The 16,323-nt window shown below is 39.1% G+C and overlaps 1 non-coding gene across 1 annotated transcript; it reads right to left on the bottom strand.

Moving 5' to 3' along the window:
• Nucleotides 1-1,150: 1,150 nt before the first annotated feature.
• On the bottom strand, nucleotides 1,151-15,113 carry zmp:0000000991 (uncharacterized). Its single transcript, XR_013652033.1, has 5 exons — nucleotides 14,965-15,113; nucleotides 10,349-10,461; nucleotides 10,054-10,231; nucleotides 8,311-8,356; nucleotides 1,151-7,731 (listed from the first exon to the last, which is right to left on the bottom strand). It is a non-coding gene; the product is annotated as an uncharacterized zmp:0000000991 (transcript).
• Between the last annotated feature and the right edge of the window lie 1,210 nt (nucleotides 15,114-16,323).

The raw sequence follows: 16,323 nt of genomic DNA, 5'->3' as shown, positions 1-16,323 counted from the left end.
GATTTTATAACATTCATGGTTATTAATGCCAAACAGATTGGTTAAATATTTCACAAATAGCTGATTGTCTGGAATCTCCAAACTCAACAACTTCTAAAGTTTATTGTGAATAATCCAAATATCTAAAAATACAGAGCGCGAAGATTGTGTGGCCAAAAATATGTCGTTGGTGTCAAAGGTCAAATTTTAAAAAGCTGCGCTATAATAACTAAAAAGGAGCAATTACTTAGACTACTAACCCCCCCTAAAACAAATCCTAAAGTACCAAGTTATAGACTTCAACCTAATATGACCCCAACTACCTCACATAATTTTTTCATCTAAAAAGTCGTTAATGTGTTTAAATCAGTTGCAGGTTTGAATTTTTTTCTTGCAGTAATTCTGCACCTGATGAGCATGCACACATGATACCCCAGTGATGTTTGAAGCCACTCTAATTAAAAAACAAACTTTTTTTAATTCAAGAAACCGCAGCAACCTTATGACTTCAAAAGAAAATATTTAAACAAGGTGGGTTTCTCTGATTTCAACAGCAAACCAAGTTTCCTGTTTGGTATGCAGGTTTTTTGATAGCCCACTTCCTAATCAACAGCACACAGTGTATCAGCGTTTAAATATTGACATTTTTGATCTTTATCCGGTCGGGAAACAAAAGCCAACTCCACAAAGTTTCCTGCAGGCCTTTATACCAGCCGCCCATTGACTGACTCATATGCCAATAATCACCATGGCTACTTTTTAGGATGTGTGTTCACAGGGCTGGGCTGCACCACATCTGTACATGTTATCAGTGCTCTCTTTTCCTTTGGTGAGTTAAAATGGAAAAAGTGCTGCTAGTGTCTTTCTCTGATAACGTCAAGCTTAACAAGACAAAGCGGAATGTGCTGCCTCAATGTGAAAGTCTCACGCAAGGTTAAAAAAACCGGAGTTTACTGCCAGTAAACATGACACACTGATTACACTCGCAGGGCAAAAGGAGGGTTTATCCTGCCGTCTCCATAGCAGGTCATCGGTTGCTAGTAATGCAAACACACAGTTGTAACTCCAGAAAAGCTGCATCAAATTGTCGCCTTAAGCAGCTTTGTTTTCCATTCCAACTGACATTTTAAAAACAAAATGGAGTAAAAAAGAAAAAGAAAGCACAAGGAAAGTCATTAGAAACATCACTTTTATTATAAAACAGATATATTAAGATTTGAGATCATCTCTACACATAAGATTAGGCACCAGCATTTTATATTTTAGCAAATATTTAATTATGTTGTCATTTCATCCCAATGTACAATTTCTACAACAATATTCCAAAGAAGGAGTTTAGAAAATATTTGAGTGGCTATGCAATATTTGGAGACAGATTCTGAAATGGCAGAAAAAACAAACCTAAAGGTGACGGGGGTTGAGTTGAACAAATCTTTGCTTTTCAAAATAACTACACATATATTAATATTTATATGTACATACATGTGGGCAAAGAAGTACACCCTCTTTAATTTCTGAAGTTAAATACATCAGAGCTTAACATCTTGTCCTCACTAGGTCTTTAAATTAAACAAATAAAAATATCATTAACAATCTTTAAATAAAATAGACAACTAAGCAGATGTAAAAAAAAAGTTTTGATTTTATTTTTCAAAAACACCTCTTGAAAAAATATTTTTGTTTATTTATCTCTCGCATGATTTTGGAGAACTATGATCCACTTCTCTGTTCAAGCCCTAGGTCAATCTGTGTGAACTTTTTCCATCAAAGTTCACCGAAGTGCTGTAGACTGACCTCAAGTCAGGTCTGGAGTTTGAAAAGGGCAACACCCTGTTGAGCTGCTAGATACAGTTATTGTTAAACTCCCAGTCAGATGTGACTGTTTTTTTAAACAAAATACTTTGAATCTAGAATATCTAAAATAACTTAATCCAAGTTTTTTATATTGTGTAGCTTTAAATAAATAAAATCCCTATCCCAAATCATCAGCACTCCACTACTGTGCTTAACAACTGGTAAGAGGTGCACACTATCTAGTTTTCAACAAATGCATCCAACAAAAATGGACACAAATTGATATTGAATCAACTGGGTTGCATCCAAATTCAAAACAAATTGTCTTTCAAAACTTAAATGAGTTCGGTGTTCTGGTAGTGATACAGTGGGAGTGTTTGTTTGTCTGGGAACACAAACATGAGTAGACTAAGGAGAACTCTGCAGTAACCAACAATTTTGACCAGATTGTTCTGAATGTTCTTCAGATGTTTCTCACAAGTTTATCCTCGATTTAACTATTCATAAGGTCTGCATTATTTTCAGAACTAAAATATGATGCAGTCATATTAGATACCTAAAAAAACAACCTTAAAACGATTTAAAAAAAGTTTTACACCCAGCAATCTTAGCATCAAATCAGCAGAGTCTAAAAGTGATGACACTTGTGCCATTTATGCTACTGTAGGATCCGGAAAACCTGGATCAAATCTTGCCCTGTTATATTCCAACAAATTAAATCTTAATACCTCTTTTGCATAGTGCCATGCAACCAAACCTAATTTGTCAATTATAAAAAGCACAAATACAATCATACACAAGTACAGTGTACATACATAAGCCCGTCCAACCAAGAATCTTGCTGAGCTTATATCATGCTTTTTACTACAGTAGGACTATAAGGAAAGTAAGAGCATAATTAAACAGTAACCAAAATTTCCAGTTATTAATTTAGATATTTTACTTAACCAAGACAAAATAAAAGGACAGAGGTAATTACTGACAAAAATTAATACCATCTTTCATGCCATGCCATCGCTTATTTGAGCATAAAGTCTTCTTCTATCACAGCTCTGTCTCCTTCTCTCCATCATCATCTGGTTCTAAGTAATATTCATCATCTGTTGTGGTGTCGGAGCTGCTGTCAGAGGATTCGTCAAAAGTGCCCAGGCTTGCCATGTAACCTTTGGAGGGCAAATTTACTCTAGAAGGTTGGCCATCTGGCTGCTGCAGGACTCCAGATGTGCAAGGTAATGTAGGAGAAGGAAGGTTGAAAGCTTTGGACATGCATTTGGAGACTGGTGAGAGGGGAGGGGTTGGAGGAGGAGTAGGGGGACCCTCTGTATCCCATGCAAAATGACATGTGTTAATGCTAGGACCCCGAAGGCGAGCTAGTTTCGAGGTGGTAGCGGGTTGAGAAGAAGGTGCTGCCATGTTACAGCTTGATAAACATTGGGTCCAAGATCTAGGCAGGGACCTAGATCGCATTTTGTCTGGATCACTGTAAAACTTTGACATCTGACGGTAATGCTTTGTACCCAATTCTTCAGTCCAGTTTGGAGTTGAAGGTCCCTGATCCAAGCCTGTGCCACTAGTTCCACAAGACAACCCAGACTGAGAAAGATCTCCCACACTCATAAACCTGGAACGAGTAGAATTCCTTTCAGACTTTGAGGGACGATTGGAAAGAACTGAGCTAACAGAAAAGCTTCTTCCGGGCTCAATCCCGTATTTCAGGTCTGCATAAGAAGAAGTCAAAAGGCTGCTGTCCAGGACTGAATTTCTTGGAGGGCCAGTGGAAGCCCGTCTCCTTGGACCTAAGCTCATTCCTTCCCCTGGTTCACAAGTTGACTCCCTGTGACGTTGCAATTTTGGGCTGTAAAAGACATTGTCATCCATTACATCAGATGGGGAAAATGGTGAGAGAGGAGTAAGAGTTGTAAAGGGGGAGAAAGGACTCCTGGGGCTTCTGGGACTGGGAGTTGACTTGCCACACTGAGAAGCAGCAGTGGTTATGGAGGCCATACCAGCACTAAGGTCTGAGTCAGACTGGATATTTTCTGGATTTTGGACTGTCAAATGAACTTTAGGTTTAGAAGTTTGCTCTGTGCTAAAGTTATGTTCATTTTCAATAGAAGATTTTTCTGACTGAATGGCAAACTGGCCTCCAGCTGATTTTCTATCATTTGGGACAAGTGAAGCAAATCTTTTTTGTGACTTCTTACTTGTGGCCTCTGTACTGTTAGGTACCATCTCTGTTTGCTGGACCTGCTCCTCAAGTGTTTTAGTACTGTCGGTACTGTTGTCACTGACAGCGCTCACATCACTTAATCCACTGACAGAAAGGGTTTGAGAGGCTCGCCTCCATTTCCATGGAAAGGATAAATCCTCATCAGACCGTTTAGAACTGAATCTTTGCTTCAGTTTGTTTAACATCTGATCTACTTTGTTTGAATTTTTGCTGGTCCTCTCTGACTCTGAATTTGATGAGTTAGGGTTTGGTAAAGTGAGACTTTTTTTCATGCCCGAGTGGGTTTTTCTAGGGCTCTGCTCATTGTTGACTTCCATAGAAATGCTTTTACCAAACGTGCTGTCCTTCACATTTTGATGGCTACATTCACTAACAGGCGTTTGACTAGCTTTTGAGCTGTGAAACAAATTACTTGATTGATCAACTACTTCTTCACACTGGACTGTCTGGGTCTGTTTACTAAATCTGGGCTCCACATAAACTCCTGTATTTTGTGTGTAGTTCAAAGGTTTGGGTTTGGCGTTTCTTGGGACAGCTCCATCTTTATCGACTTTGGGCTTAACCTTATAAACCAATGTCTCAGTTACACATGTTGAAGAGGTGCCGTCAGCTTCATCACCTGGTGCTGAATGTAAGGTGATGTGAACTCTGTTGTCCAGGAGTTGTAACTGGCTGTGTGGTCTCGAGTCTTGAGTGTTGTCTTTGCTATGGTTGTTGTTGATATGATCAATATTTGACAGTCTACTTGTTGAGCTTTCTTTCAAGGTAGTTAAGTTTTGGGGGGGTAAGGAGAGAGGCAGACTTGGCCTTACGGGTGACATGGGGCGGTTAGACATTTTTGTTGTTGTAGAGTGCTCATGTTCTAATGCATGTTGTTGCATAAAATTTGAATGAGTAGGTGGAGAAAAAAGTGGGAATCGGTTGCGTTTGGCTTTGGGTCTTATTTCTTCCTGTACCTGTCTGCTAGACATGAGAGTGGAGTAAGGTGTGGTACTGTAACGAAGGTTATAACCATTTGAAAAGTCATAAGATTGGGAAGAAGAGGAAAGTTGACTCTGAGTTATGCCTGACTCTGCCGACAGTGTCCGTTCTTGCCTATAAGTCTTTAAATCTTGTCTTTCCTGCTCAAAGGTCACAGAGTCTCCACATCTGTATTTGCCACTGGCTGCCAAGTCAGCACAATCAGATGATAGAGAACGATACTTTCCCCCAACTTTATCCTGTATGCTGGACATTTTAGAGCTGGGAGAAATGACAGGAGATGATTCTTTTTCTGAATCAGCTGATTGAGCAAATGGAAAAAGGGTTTGATTTGACATTGAGTGAGATGGTAGCTTTGGATTTAGCATATTTTCAGAATCTAAAGAGTGTACATCCACTGGGTCCCCCCATGTTACTCGTCTCACTCTTTTACCCCCCATCTCTGCAGTTGATTTCTTAGGTTCTTGTTCTCGGATTTTGCAAGAAACACTTTCTCCCTTGGAGATGGAGGCTTCTGAGTTGGGGCTTAGAATGACTGGGGTTAAAGGTGGAGTCAGTAAAGTGGATGTGGTAGAAGTGGGTGATGTGGCTGCATGAGAGAAAGAAGGAGATTTGGGAACACTGTACAATGTGATGGAACTGACAGATACAGAGCTACCATTCATTTTTGAGGGAAAGCTGAATGTCGGAGTATAGCTGGATGGATTTTTAGAAGAATAAAGTTTGGGGATGCGAGCATAACTTCGTTCAAATCCAATAGGAGTGGGATTGCTTGTAACTTTGGGTGCTTGTGGTGAAGAGGGTTGGGCAGGAGTCTCAACTGTGTACAAATGGAAAGAACATATTTTTCTGTTTGGAGAGGAAGCCTTAGAAGCAGCAACTTGGCTATTAACAGTAGTGGGGAAACCATAAGACTTGGCAAACTTTTGTGAGTCCATGTTTGGAGACTGTAGAGTTGAGGTGTTGGACAGACAATCACCAGTTTTGTGTCTGGGATTGGTTTCTGGCATGGTATCAGACCACTTGGGGGTCATCAATGTCGGTGGAATTTTAATCACATTTGCTTTAAAGGAACTATTACTTACTTCAAGCTTCGGGAAATCTTTAGTGTTCTTTGGCATCAGTGGCACAGTTGGTCTGCTTATTCTACAGCTCAATACATCTGGCATGCTGTAAGATTTATGTGGTTCTTTGTTCACAACTGACGCACACTCCTGTTTGTCCGGTCTCCTTGTGTCAGTTGACAATGTCTTCACAGCAGAGATCACATCATCTTTGAGTAGCAACTCTGTTGGGTTGTTGTTACTTGAGATATGATTATCCAGTTGCTTGTTGTCATTCAGATTTAAATAGACCATTTGGTCATTATGATTAAATGGAGGAACCACAGCTGTTTTTGACTGTTCTTTGGTTGTTTTATCAACGGCGAGATAATTTCCTTCTTGAGAAACTTGTTTCCACCAAGAGGTGGATGTCAGAGTGGGTCGTCTGGGAAGAGAATGAGTTTTTGTAATGGTAGTGTGACCATATAAGGACTGGCTGGATAAAGGGGAGATGGAATTGTCCAAACAGGATTCTGATTTTTTTTCCAAAACTGTGGAGTTTTGTTGAATTGCTGAAAGTCCTTTTGTCTGAAGTGAGTGACTGAATGGTGCAACAGTGGTTAGATTCTTATTTACTGCATTGGGTTGTTGGGTAAAGGCAGGATCCTCTGCCTTGTGTACAACTTTCTGACTGAAAGACCTTGGGGAAAGGACAGGTCCAGTTTCATTAGTCCTATAAGAACTAGACGATGGAATAAAAAGGGATTTCTGTCTGTCTTCCTCATTTGTGTTCTGTTGAGAGTGTTGCTTTGTCAGCATGTTTTGGTTTTGATCATTTGGAAAACCTTTTACACGTGAAAGGTTAACCACAGGGAAGGCAGAGGTTTTGTTGGAGCTTCTGTCGTTGGAATTTGATTTTCTCAATGACAGAGGCAAACTGCTGTTTGCCAGTTTAGAGCTTGCAGATGAAAGTGCTTCTTGTTGGCCAGTTTGGGGATTCCTCATTGGTATATTTGGGTCAAAGAAGTATGGCACTCTGGTTGATGGAGTGGTGCTGGAAGAGCTTATAGCACCAGGATCCAAAGACACAGAGTGACTCATTTCCCTTTTAAATCCCAAGTTGAAGCTTGATGGATCACTTTTAGATGACCAGTCTACTGTAGTCCTCCTAATTCCCATTGATGGGACTGTTCTTGGCACATGTGATCTAGCATTCAAGGGACTTTCACCACCCCGGTTCAAAATATGCTCACTGTATGGATAGTCCTGCGAATTCCCCACAGTTTCTGAACTCAGAGTTCCGTCAAATTTTTTGGGTCGCCGCACTCTTCCACTCCAGTGAGGAGCAAGAACTGTTACCACAGTGGAAGACAACATGGCAGTACAGTCAGAAACCTTCCAAAGATGATGCTTATTGAAGACTGTACAATCTCGCTGATTTTGTTCTTTCTCAGTTCCACTTACAGAGCAAGATCTTTCTTGCAATTCACATGGAGAAGTGCGTGAACCACCATGAGATCCAAAGTCACCATTTGGCAGACCTTCAATAGAACTGAAGTCTGTGGCATTCCCCAAATTGTTATTAACAGCATCTGGAATGATATGTGCCGCACTCTTCACTGGAAAAGGAGTTTTCCCTGTTACGGGACAGATCCTGGTCAGCTCTGCAGACGTGCCAGGCGGTGATGACCTCAGTCCATTACCCTGTTAAGACAACAATTGAATTACTAGTGCTAATATGCTGTGAACTTGTTTATGGTTTACTGACCAATCACAAAAGATATTTGCGATCTACTTTCAGACCAACATTTTCATAAATCAATAAGAACCAAACACATTTTAGTGCTAGCAGTGGAAATTCTGAACAAATAAACAATGAAATGTCTAATTTTTACAAAAAAAAAGTAGATGTGAGGAAGGAAGATCTGCAATGAGAACACCAAATTGCATTCTGACAGGAGCTAATGCTTTTCAAATGACCGAGTTCCCATGCTTTGGCTTTTCAACTGGTTGCAGTCTTGACAAACAGGTTATTTTGAAAAACTGAACATGTGCAGAGAAACACACACAACCTGTCTCCTTTAACTGTTAAAATCATTGTTAGCAACAGTTGTTTGAGGTGTCACCATCATCTTTAAAGAGACAACAAAACCAAGTGGTGGATAGTTTGAAATGTCTTGTCATCACATCTGCCCTATTTAGATCATTTTAGTTTACTGTTATTTCATTACTGATTTTATTATATAAGCTAGACTATCTCATTGTGACCATTATGATATTTACCTCAGAGATAGCAACTTTTGTCTCTTTCACTTGTGCAACAGTGGAACTGTAAACAGCAAAGAGAAGAAGGTGAATCAGAAAGTAAACATGTGAGGTTAAGGTTATTTTTTTTTTAAACCTTTGAAATGACTCATCCCAAATTCAGATATTTCCGATTTCCTAGTGAAAGTATAAAACAAGGGCACTGAATGACTAAACTAAAGTTATTTAAAAACAAAAAATAAAAATTGAGGATTCACCAACATTTTTACCAAAATAACGTAAAAAAACAAACAAACTATGGATTATCTCAAAACAATCTCTAAGACTTTTTTTGGGAAAAAGTAAAAGTCCCTTTTTCAACGGCTTTACAGCAATGCCGATCAACGGGATCATCGACATTCCGATTTTTGTTTTCCAGCCAAACATTTTCAGAGGTAAACATGCCCTAAAGTAACCAGCCATGGATAATAACTCCAGCATTACTGAAGTATTTTTTTCTCTTTAGTTTGGTACATGGGTCACCAATGCAGTCGCGGTACAAACGCTGCAACAGAATACACGCCCTCATTTCAAGATGTCTATATAAGGAGATGCTGGCTAAGTGCAGTCAGATAAGGCGAGTCTATCCTGAACTAATAGAGCCTGTTCTGTCAGTCACAAGCCTAATGTTGGAGACCTCTTAATATAGAAGGGATGTGACCAAAAAACAAATAAAAACCTGAAATTTAAACACATTAGAACAAAAATGAGATATTTCCACAGAAAAACTCAGACCCAACAGTAACATGGCTTGCTGACTAGCTTGGGATATTTTTAATTACCCGTATTTTCCGGACTATAAGTCGCTCCGGACTATAAGTCGCTCCGGACTATAAGTCGCACCAGCCCAAAAATGCATTATAAAGTAGAAAAAAACACAGATAAGTCGCACTGGACTATAAGTAGCATTTTGAATGGAAATTTATTTGACAAAATCTGAGACCAAGATACAATAACTTGCACAACCTCATATGACAAAATCATAGCAGACTGTTTATCTCATAATTTCACAGTAATTCTTTCTCAAACCTATTTATCTATTCTTTTCATGAAGCATCATTAGCCAACTAATACTCTGTCATCCTGTATTTGTAGAAACAGTTGTCATTTTTATTGCATTTCTGAATCTATGAAATCATTGGAAAATAGAATATTATGTTGTTAGCCTTCAAGATCTTACTGTAAAAAAGGTTTTCTGATTCTCTGAGTCACTTAACATTCTCTTAACACTTAACATACCTCATACATCAAATTGACCCAGGAACATCATCTTTGTTCCTCACAAATGAACACAACAGGAGGGTTAACAATGTATTTATTTCAATTTATTTCTAATATAAGTCGCTGCGGAGTATAAGTCGCACCCCTTGCCAAAGTATGAAAAAAAGGGCGACTTATAATCCAGAAAATACGGTAAGTTATGTACATGTTTTTTCTAGATTCTAGATAGTTTAATTTTTTACATTGTTTTTAACTGCTAAATATCCTTCTGAGAGAAACTTTCGGTTCTTTTACCATCAAGACTCTTTCTTGCCTCCAAACTAATAGCAATAGCTTTCTTTAACCCACCAACAAAAAACAAATAAAAACAAACCCCTTGAATTAATTTTTTTATTGATTTAAGATGACTGTGTCATGCAAAGTGCTACAGGGTGAAATATGTTACCAGGTTTTACAGTACAACAAAGATAAAGAACAGACTCTGAAAACTGGAAAAGTTACCTGGTCTGCTGACCCGACCTGGCATCTGAATTCTCCTGAAGCTGTAACTTTGATCTGGACAGTCTTAAGGAAAAGCAGGAGGTGAAACTGGGCCCGACAGAGCTCTGGATATGCACATCCAAAAGCTCTTCATGTGATGCTGCGTCTTTCCTAACCCCATCTGCTTCTGAAATTAGCGCTGCAACATAATCAGAAGAGAAACACGCTCTGGTCACAGATCAGATGGAAGGCAAACAGACTCTAATATCAAAAGATTTGTTAAGTTTTAATTGTGTGTTGAGTAAGTGAGCTTTACGTTTGTGTGTTTCTTCATGTCTGATGGCACACTGATCTTGTTCAGCTGGACTTGTGTCACCCTGATGAAGGTCACGCAGGAATCTTCCATCAAATGTGTCTCGCTGGTGTTGCCTTAAGAAAAAAGTCAAAATATTTCACTCAAACATGGATTGTTTTAACTGTATTTTAAGTTCTTAATAAATGACTAGATTTTTTTTTTGATTTTTTTTACTTGAATCATAGATTTTATTGAGTCTTCATGTTGTCAGGGTAGCAGGGTAGTTTTCATTCCAAGCTGCCAGAAAGGGAATCAGTGCAACATGGAGATTACCATCCTGCCGGAGCGCTGGGTTTAATTTTAGCTTGTGATGTACTGATGTTTCAGCTTTTTATCATCACTGAAAACGCCTGAGTTCCGGAGGTGTAGCATATGTCTCTGTTTGATAAAGGGACACTGAGTGAGAAGTGGGATGTTTGAGTCATTTGAGAAAAACTGTCGTTTTAATTCTTCCATCTTCCGTTTCCGCTCAGGGTCATTGGAGGATGCTGGAGCCAATGCCAGCTACCGCAGGGTAAAGGCAGGCTAAGTCCTGGACGGTTCAATTATCTATTGTGATGGTGCGAGAGATTAAAAATAAATAAAGACTTTTGTTTTTGGTTACAGTTTCAATTTAAATAATAATTAGTGTACGTGTACTAAATGCTGGTTAACACTTTTAAAATGAACTTACCCCCTAAAACTGTTTTAAAAGTCATTTTATATTCATTATGTTGCATTTTAATCTACTGTAAAAGTGATGAGTCACAGCAGAACAAAGCAGAAGAAATAGTTTTTATCAAGGCTCCATTTTTCCATTCTAAAATGATCAGCACTGGTGTTAGTCGGTGCCTTATAAACACCAACTTTTCTAAAACTCTACAGACACAATGAGCACACAACTCCCCCCTCAAATGTTACCATGGTAGCGCAAGATTTACATCTGAAGTCAACTGTTAATAATTACAGGCTTTTACACCCATTGAGGGGTGAATTGCAGCTTCGTGGCACAAAACGCTTCCTGAAAACAGAACATTTGGACATAAAAGTGAAAAGTGCAGCTGTCCTGAAGAGCTCAGCTTGTTTAAGTTCTATTTTAGCACTTCCACTTCCAACAAAAAAACTCATATTAGCTGTTAGTAAATGTCTCTTTTTGCTAAAAAGTTCGAAGTCAAAGGGATATATGCAATCAAACGATTCTTTAACAGCTCACACAATGTTTTATGCAACATAATGACTTCCAATGTCTTCATTTACTGCTGCAGAATCTTTTCTAGATGTTGCTAAGCGCAAAACTGAGACTTAACAACAACACATCAGCTCCTCTCATCTCATCATTCCAACAGTGCTGGCCTGATAAACAGAGCTTATGTAACCAGTCAGCACTTTCTCTTCCAACCAGCTCCCACTCACGATTCCTGAAACATGCATATGCACATTAACTGCTGCTGAACCCTCACTGCTGTGCCAAAATCCCTTTCCCCGTGACGATGGCAGCACAAAGATGAGTCCTTATCTAAATTGGGCTGGATGTGTCACTGTAGCAACAACCTTTGCTCAACAAACAGCACATGAAATGAAAGCGATCATCTCTTAATGAGTATTTCAGGGCATCGTTTTCGTTTTACTGTAGAAAAGACAGTTTAGAAGTGCACTGCAGCTTCTGGTTAGTCCATATGCCACCTGAGTTACCCTCTGCTGTCACAAAGTGAAGCAATTTTCATTAGCTTGCATTGCTCTTTCCTAAAAACGTGCACAGTCTTCTGTACCTGCCAGCGTGCCGCCTTGCCTTCAGGGGCACCTCATCTACCTCATTAGAGCACATTCTCCTTTCAAGCTTGCCACGACAAGACATGAGAGAGAAGCGCAAGGGAGGAGAAAACGCCTTACTCTCATTTTCTTCTAAGAAAACACACCCTAATAAGCGTGTTTTTTTTAAAACCTTACTTAGCCAGAGGCGGCAGAACAAATCTTATCTCAACAGTGTAATATGTTAGCGCTGGCAGACCTGAGGGGATCCATGTTCATTAAAGAGGAACCCTCAGAGAGTTTACCTTATAGTGACAGTAACAAGAGCAGACAAAACCAGACGACAGAATCTGACTCAATAAGTTGATGCTTTAAACTAAACTGTCATGAGGTGATAGGGCAAGGGATATGCCTTTAAAAGGGTGGTGTGCCATAAAGACAGTCATCATTACAATATCTGCACTCTTTAGTCAAGATTTAAAAACTAACAGTTGATCATGAGAACCCAATGAAATGGAACATTATTTAGTAAATAAAGCAAACTCTCAATGATCATTTTTTTAAATGTTTTGATTTCTCCTGGCTTTTCAGCTGAATGCACTGTAATCAGCCGCTGGGACGAATTTCGTTTCACTCCTGTGGTGAAATGAAAATAAATCTTTAAATCTCTGTAAATCTAGAATAAATTTTGATTCCCAAACGTTCCAAAATTTTTACTGTTTTAAACAAAAACCTCAACCTCAGTGGTAAAGTTCAAATTTTCTCTCCGATCATCTTTTGATCCTCTTAAAAAATGTTCACAGTGGTCTTTTAATTACGATTATGGCATTTTAAGACAAAATCAAAAAACCTGTCTTGTTTCCTAGGACATAGTTTCTGCTGAACTGCAGTAGTTCATCTGAAATTCACCTCTGGGTTATGGGCGGGACAGCTGGCGCCGTGTAAGCCTGCCAACACTTCCTCCTCGGAGGCGCATCCCTTTGTTCAGATTTTTTCCCGCTAGCTTACAGCCCCTCAACCCCCCAACATAACATTAGTGGTGCAACAAAAATGTTGAGCAATATCAAAGCTATCCAACCGTACAGTTTTGAGCCAAATGTCAACTCAGATGAGAAAAACTAAGACGTACATGGATCTATTTGTCTATAAGTGGATGCATCAGAATGGAGCGGATCTGGAAAGTTGTAGCTTCTACAACACAAATACGATATTTATTCAATGGTATTTTTTTTGTCTGCTCCGAATTCACAAAGATTTGAAAAACGTAAATACTCAGATGTAATTTAAGCTGAACTTTCTTTATATTTGTCCTCCATCACGAGGAAAAAATCCACAAGAACATGATAGAAAACCTCTAAAACACCATTTTCATCTGAGTGAATCTTTAAAAGCAGGTAAAAGGATCACAGCCCACTAATCAATTCAATTTCTGATTCAACAAGATTTGATAAAAATTGGTAGAATTACCCTTTTTTAAAAACCAATTTCAAATGAAAATAACTTTTTACCTAATTGCAGATTTAAAATGCAGAAAAGGTAGAATTTATGTTCAAAAAACGATGAAATCTGACTTTAAAAATCATCTATAAAAGTGCATTTTTTGAGTAAAAATCTGTGAATTTTTTAAATAACCCAGCTCTGACAGTTATTTGTTTGGGATTACTTTTCAGGGATTAATAATTTGTTTGATCAGTTTGATCATTTGACCTTGCACTTGCTGAAGTGGGAGTGTTTATCTATTTGATCAAGATAAAAACAGACAACGCTGGTATACTTTTGGCTAACATTTTAAATAAATACTTAAAAATGAAAATGATCACATGTTTCTAGCAAAATAAAATAAAATACTAGACGAAAAGAACAAAATAGGTCTGGCGTGCGGATACGCAAACCTCAGTGCGACGCCTGACATGTCAGGAGAAAGTCACCTGCTCTTTCATCTAGAGGTTTTTAAGATAATGATTAATTTTTTGGCTCAGAGAGGTTGCAGCTTTGCATTGGATTGCTGTGTTCTTGGCTTCCTCAATGTGGGTGTGCGACCATTTACAAGCCAGTTACATAATCCAAATGGATCCAGCCTGAACCTCAAGTGTGGGTGTGAGTTCCACACAGAAAAACACAAAGTCCAGAAAATGACTTCCTCCTTAAAAGCTTTGTTAGTGGATTTTTGCCAAACAAAAGATGACAAGCAATTACAAAAGGGGTCAGGACAGATTGAGACTTGTCCTGATGCCCAGACGCATCCGTCTTCCAGCCTGGCATACATTGCAGGCACAGCCGGGGGGGTTGTGTATGCATGTATGGCTCAGCTGCACTGCAGCCTGGAGTGAACGTGTGTCAACCTGCCTGCCAAAACAATGGCACTGAAGTTAAAGCAGCACCATGTTCATGGGGGTAACTGATGAGTTACATTTTAGTGCCACCATAGCGAAAGACATTCTAAAATCCAGCAAACACCACAGCTCAGGCTAAAGTAACTCCAAAGTAAGCTAACTCTTGTGCGTTCTAAACCCCCTCACATATGGCAGCAAATATTCCGAAAACAAACCTAAATGTTTTAATAGGAGTGCAATGTCAAAGCCGAATTTGCCAAAGTGACGTCACCTATCGATATATGGTTGAATTATTTTGCTGCGACACGTTTTCTCATCTTCAAAAACGGTTTAGACCATATAGTGCAGTTTTTTGAACGCGGTTCGGAGGGCTGGCTCCCCGAAGGAGAAGAACGTTTTTGTTTTAAACCAACGCGGAGGGATATAGAGTCGCGTTGCGTCATAAACGAAGCACACTTTTCTCATAATAACAGGACTATGTGGAGTAAAGTGAACTTTAAAGTGGTTAAAATCTACCGTGCGCTGGTTGTGCTCCTCGGAGGTGCTGTCCCGCGCTGAATCGCCGCTGTCTCCCCTCCTACAACTCTGAGCTCCGCTTCTGCTGCGTCATTTGTTGACATCCTATTCCAGCCGGTTCAGGAAGCTCTCCCCTTTTAGGCCGGCGCAGCCAGGCATCCTAAAAATGTGCGGGGGAATTTGCCGAGCCGGTGTCAGCAAAAGCGTGAGATTCTTTTTAAAAGTCACTTTTAGAGTAAAGGTCAGCAGCAGCACCTGTGCTGTGACAGACACGGCAGGTAAAACGGAGCTGCGGTGCTCCTGGTGCAGGTGATTACAGCCAGTCCCGGCCCCTTTCTTGACCTTTCGAACCACCTTTCCCGCTGCCTTCACAGGTCACGAGGCCCGCATTATTACCACGGAAGTGTTATTAGCGCGCGCTCAAAAATCAGGCGCGTGCAGATCAATAAAAGAGGTTATACAGGATGCTTAAGTGACACTTTTGTTTTCTTTTTTAAGATTAATTAATTAAATTTGCAAATCTTTGTTATTAATTATGAGTTTTTGTGCACATCGAATAATAAGAACGTTTGGCAGTGTTTTTTAATGAATAATGTATTTTTAAATAAACTTAAGAACAATCATAATTTGTTTGGATTTTTTAAAATAAATGAATTACTGTCAGATCATCTGAAGTTGTTACAGTTTTGTATTTTTTATGAAACGTTGATTGGAAAAAAGATGTATTTATAAATGAGATATCTGTTAAGCATGAGATTTTAATTCAAAATTTTACTTGATACGTTTAAGTATACATTGCATATCTTACCTGCATTGTTTGTTCGCATAATGTACATTGAACACGTATTATACATGACTATTCATAACATAGTTATCAGGAAAGTTTATTATTCTTTTCCAAACAACCCTGTCCTTGCAGCTTCTCTTTGGAGTACACCTGACTCAGGTAAAAGCTTTTTAGAACGTTGCTGCCATAGTTTGGACAAGAAGCACCAGAACTGAACATATAACTTCTATTCTTAAGTCCTCACACTGCTCACCAGTTAGATATATATACTCTATAAATTACTTCACAGTTGAGGATGCAAATACTTGTCAGATCATTGGTGGTACACAAACCCAGCAAAGGTCTGAGATACCAAGAAAGCTACCAGCTGGTAGAGCCCAGAGCTGGAACCAAACAGAATGAAGCTTCTTTCAGCTGCTCTGATGCACTGGCAAGACCAACAGAGAGGTAGAATAAAACATATTAATAAGCAAAGGTAGTAGAACAGGCATGGTGCATTTTGAATGAGTGAAAATTACAATTCATAACATGAATTTAAAAAAAGAGTTGGAAATGTGTTGTAGTGTTGTGTA

This window comes from Oryzias latipes, chromosome 20 (assembly GCF_053564925.1).
Source record: "Oryzias latipes strain Hd-rR chromosome 20, Olatipes_Hd-rR_3.1".
In the NCBI taxonomy this organism is placed as follows: Eukaryota; Metazoa; Chordata; class Actinopteri; order Beloniformes; family Adrianichthyidae; genus Oryzias; species Oryzias latipes.
The sequence above is the reverse complement of the archived record's forward strand: the minus strand, read 5'-3'. Positions and strand labels throughout refer to the sequence as shown.